At 49.5% G+C, this 5,368-nt stretch overlaps 1 non-coding gene across 1 annotated transcript; it reads right to left on the reverse strand.

Moving 5' to 3' along the window:
- Positions 1-3,535: 3,535 nt before the first annotated feature.
- On the reverse strand, positions 3,536-3,722 carry LOC136573876 (U2 spliceosomal RNA). Its single transcript, XR_010786092.1, has one exon. It is a non-coding gene; the product is annotated as a U2 spliceosomal RNA (small nuclear RNA).
- Between the last annotated feature and the right edge of the window lie 1,646 nt (positions 3,723-5,368).

The raw sequence follows: 5,368 nt of genomic DNA on the forward strand, positions 1-5,368 counted from the left end.
TGGAAGGAGTCGCTAAGGGCCACTACCATGTTTTTAATGAACTCTTCTGAAGCCGGCTGGGATGACGATGGTAGGGCCATTATGAATTTATGTATAGATTCTGGTTGATTGTCAAGGGCGCGCTCCTCGTCTGTTCTGGGGCGTTGTTTCAGCGGACTATCCGATGGGGAGAACTGTGTATATTGGGACCCCTGCTTTGTATGCACAGATATGGTAGTAGCCATTTTGTTATGAGCATGTGTGGGGGGTTTCTGCCTTTTTCCTCCTGCTAGCGAATGGGGTGAACTGTGGGGGTTGGCAGGTAGCAAATCCCCTGATTCATAGTCCTGCATAGGAGCTTTATCTTGCTCTGGCCGGGACTGCTGTGTAGGTGAAACACCTGAATCTATCACAGCTTTATGTTGGTGGCCATGTTTTGTGGAGACTGTAATGGCCGCCGCCATTTTAGTGTGGGAGTGTGCTGGGGGACTCTGTCTCTCTCTATCACTCTGGTCATGAGGGGAGGGTGAAGAGTCTTCACTCGCCGAGTCCTGCAGTTCCCGGTCCAGCGGGCGGCTTTCTGCGGGGTCCGATTCAATGCCGGCATTCTCCTCTCCTCCGCGCGCTGCTTCCGATACAGGAGAAGCCGGGAGGCTGTCAGCGCTCATGCGCGGGACCTCCGACGGGAGAAAGAACTCCTCTAAGCGTCTCGGTTGAGACCGGGAGGGCCGTCGGCGTGTCATCTCCAAAGCAGGGAGGACCGGAGGACTCGCTGTAGCTTTGCAGGTAAGCGGAGGGCTGCTTTAAAGTTGGTTTTGCGGTGGTAACAGCCGGAGCGCTAAGATTATGCTGCCATCTTTCAGCTCGGCTAGGCCACGCCCCCCACTCGCCTGCAGTCTTTATAAAAAGTGATAAAATCAGATAAAACCTGCGGATCTTCTAAAAGGGACACGTTAAACTTCCAGGCATTCTTAACGGATTTTCTCTTAAAAACGGTATCAACTTTAAAATATAAAAGCTTATGGTCAGAGAAAACATTGGTAAAAAGGTCACATCTAAAAGGCAGTACTTGGTAAGAGCAGAACATAAAATCAATCCTGGAGCTGCACAGTCTGTTGCTCCAGGTGACGCCGGCTTCCTCTGATGCGTTAGGGTTACATTTTTTAAAAGCATCAGTGAGCTTCCTGTCTAAAATCACATTTTTTAATATGGAAGAGCTCTTATCGTAGTTCATGCTCACTGAGCTAGAAAGCCGGCGTTCCCCCTTTAAAATACAATTAAAATCACCTGCTAAAATCAGAGGTTCTGAATCATTTATAAAAAGTGGAAAAATCTCTAGCATTTCAGCTCTTTCATTTTTATCTGTTGACCCATAAAAGTTTAAAAACTGCCACTTAATACCATTGATAAAAGCTTTGACCAATAAAACTCTGCCTGGAAAAATTTCATTAATAACGTCAATTAAAACGTTCCCTTTAAAAAGAATGGCGACCCCCGCCGATCTGGTCTCGTTAGAGCCGGACCAGACCGCCGGCCCATGTACCCAGTCATCTTGGGATTTTTTGTACTGGGCCCTATGCGGGATCCCGCACTCCTGTAGGAAAAAAACGGAGGCAGCAAAAATTGTCAGATAGCTGAAGAGGGCGACCCTCCTCATGTGGCTCTCGATGCTTCTGACATTAAAAGTGAGTCCCGATAGAGCAGCCATTGGAGACTAGGGATATGCGTGGGTCTTCTCTTTAGAAGTCTCCGGGCAAGCCAAAGACCTCGCTGGCACTCTCACCCCCCCCCCCCCCCCCCGCATCTGAATCTATCGTGAACGGGGATGCTGGAGAGGAACCTACCTCACTTAGTGGACCCCCTACGGTGCCCGAGAGAGGGATCTGCGTAAGATCCCAAATTGATTCGATCACCTCCGGAACCTCCATGGGGGTTAGCAGGCCAGCTCCCATAACCGTCTCTGTCCCCTCAACTGGGGTGGGTACTCGGCTTGCTTCCGCCTCTGCACCTTTGGAGGTGACACTCCGCGCCCCCTCCTGGCAGGGAGGGGGAGGGGCCTTCTGGGATGGCTCCGCAGGGGGTACTTCCACCGGGTCCTCCGACTTTGTGGGGATCTCCGGTGTTCCCCCCTGCACCACCTCCGAGTACAGTCTACCACCCGAGCCTTTCCTCCTTTTTCTAAACGTGTTACTCACATGTCCCTGTCTGTAACCACCTAGTAAATAGGGGTGAGCTCCGGGGCATCTATCCATATCGCCCAGGTGTGATACAATTTATCATAGCCTGACGGCTCATCTAGAAGCGTCATTCTCTCCATACGCTCTATTTCGTGGATCATTGTTATTTTAGCGGAGTGCATTTTTAATGCAGCACACAAGGGGGAGACAGCGGCCTACCAAAATCTAGTTGGCTGCTGTGGCTTTCTTTTTTTTTAAAAAAAGGTAGGTTCCGTTCTTCCATGGTGAGGAATAGGCAGGGAGGTTCCGCTTTTGCTAGCTGGGGAATGCTTATAGGCAAGGCCTTATCCCTGGTGGTGCATGTAACGTCAGACCAAGTTTCAGACAGGCAGCAGCGGCGGCGGCGGCAGCAGCAGCAGCATTCAGTCAGTCAGTGGCTCACAAACGAGCTCCATGCAAGTTTACAGTTAACAGACACATTTTTTTCTTTACTGTATTGACTGCGGTCTGTAATCAAGCGCTTGAACCTTTTCTGTGTCCATGCATTGAATAAAGCAATACATCCTTTTAAAGTAGACGTCCGTTCGTTGGAGTTCTTTGCTCCCCGAGTGTTGCTCCATCTCTAAGCGTTGGCCTGGATCTTCATGGACGAATACTGCACATCCCACGTGGAGCGTGTATCTCAGCCCGCGTGGAGCGCTGCAGTTCAATGAGGTATTCCGTGCTGCATAGCAAGCCTCGGACCTGTGTGATTGGGGGTCAGCTGCTGTCTGTCCACTCTGAAGCGCGCATCCGGGGCTGGCTGGGCAGTCGCTTTTCGACTACCAGCGACTGCAGGTCACTCACACAGGCTGGTTGGAATGGCTTAGCATTATCCTGATCCGGAGGTGTAACTTGAAGCTGCGGGGCCCCAGTACAAAGTCTGGAACTGGGCCCCCAAACTATAAGGCTTCATTGATAGCATTGGTTTACAATGTGGGGAAGAGAGACTTTATGGGCCCCCTAGGGCTCCGGGCCCCAGATGCGACCGCACCCCCTGCACATACACCCATGACCCGAATATGTGGAGCATACAGACGCAGGCTGCCAGGATACGCTGTGCCTGCCCGATGTTTCCAACTTGGCTATTAGCGCAGCGGTAGGTACGAACTATAGAGTGCGGCTGCCATATGAACTGGTGTGTGTGTGTTTTGTTTTGCTTCCAGTTGTACCTGTGCGGTGCACACTCTAGCAGACTCAGCTGCTCAGTGGATACAATGTTGCGAGCTCCACGGCACAGCAGACGGGCTGAGTGTCAATCAAAGTGCTTGGGTAGCAGCAGCCACAGCTGCGCTGCACCTCTTGCTCGTCGTTTCTGTTTTTGAATACTGAAATAAGAAAGGGGGTGCACCGGTCCTGGAGGTACTGCAATACCAGGTCAATGCGCGGAGTGGACAGAGCAAGCTCTTTTTCCAGCTCCCTGTTCTAAAAATCCATTTAATATATGGTCCCCAGATAGGGGACGTATCAGATATTAAACTGATAAGAACAGATTTTTTTTTTTTTTTTTAAAACCTGAAAGGCTTTATTTACACAACACTCAACATAGCCTCACCAAACACCTTACATTCACTCTTATCCCAATTCACTTGAAAAGCAGACGCCCCGCAAAACACTGACACCAACAGTCTCACCCTCCTCACAGCACACTCAGGCTCACACATCACACACACATCATCCATATAAGCACTCACCTTCCATTCTCTCCCATTGCTGCCAGGGATATGAATCCCCCGCACCACCTTATCTTTTCTAATCATGCATAGTAAAGGCTCCATGGCGCAGATAAACGCCACGGCCGACAAAGGACACCCCTGGCGCACTCCTGACTTCACATTCACTCTCCTTCCAACCTTCCCATTTACCAACATTCTACTAAAGATACTTTCATACAAACTCCTCACTCTGCACACAAACTCAGCCGGGAATCCAATTCGCAACAACACACGAAACAAAAACCCATGCGACAACCTGTCATACGCCTTCTCAAAATCCACACTCACCACATACACATTCTTCTTTCGCTTCTTGCCGTCCCACAACACATCCCTCATCAGACACAAACTCTCATGCACACGTCTCCCAGGCACCGCACAATACTGGTCCTCACTCACAACACACTCCACCACGTCACGCATACGGTTGGCAATTATCTTGGCGTAGATTTTGTAATCGCTGTTTAACAATGTGATGGGGCGCCAATTTTTTAACCGCTTCAGATCCCCCTTCTTTGGGATCAGCACAACCACACCCTCACGCATACTATCAGCCATCTCTGCATTCGTCCACATGTACTTGCACACCTCACACAAGTCCTTGCCCACCACATTCCACAACCTCCGATAGAATTCTACCGGTAACCCATCTGCACCGGGCGTCTTATTTAAGGCCAAGCTCTGTGTTACCTCAAATACTTCGTTTGTGGTCACCTCCCGCATAGTGGATACCCGCTCCACATCCCCAAACCTACCCTCTACCTCACTCAATACCTCATTCTCCAGACATTCATCCCTCCACTTATCCGCATACAACTCCTCATAGAACCCCGCAATCACCTCATGCACCCCCTCCCACCTCACCTCACACTCCTCCTCATTCACCACACACTCAAAGGTAGGTTTTTTGGCAAAAAAGAAACGTGTGCATTTTTCATCATGCTCCATTTTTTCCGCTTTAGCTCTGTATATAATGCTTCTGCCTTTCTGTGTTAGGTAGTTGTTTATATTCCTCTTAATCTGTATTATGTCCTGCTGGACCTCCATACCACTCTCACGGAGCTTTAAAAGGAAGCATAGACGGGCGCTGAGCCTTATGTACTCCTTCCTTTTCTCTCTCGCTCTTTTGTATCCTACAGACTTAAAGAAAGTTTTGGTTTTCTTTTTAACCCATTCCCACCACGCCAAGATGTTAGGGAACTCCATTGTGGTGAACCAGGGGTTAATACAACAGGCTAGCAAGGGCTATAGTTCTCATGTCACGTGGCAGGGTGGCTTCACTAACCTGATGATCCCGGGTTCCACACCATGCCCTTTTGTCAAGGGAGCTGCTTCAGTTATATGGAGTGCAGGATGGACGTCTGACACTGGGATTTCGTGAAACAGCTTTAACTTTACTACAATTACTTATGTACATTCCAGGTTACAAGTCAATCAAAGTATAACATGCGATATTAC

Source organism: Eleutherodactylus coqui, chromosome 7 (genome assembly GCF_035609145.1).
Source record: "Eleutherodactylus coqui strain aEleCoq1 chromosome 7, aEleCoq1.hap1, whole genome shotgun sequence".
Classification (NCBI taxonomy): domain Eukaryota; kingdom Metazoa; phylum Chordata; class Amphibia; order Anura; family Eleutherodactylidae; genus Eleutherodactylus; species Eleutherodactylus coqui.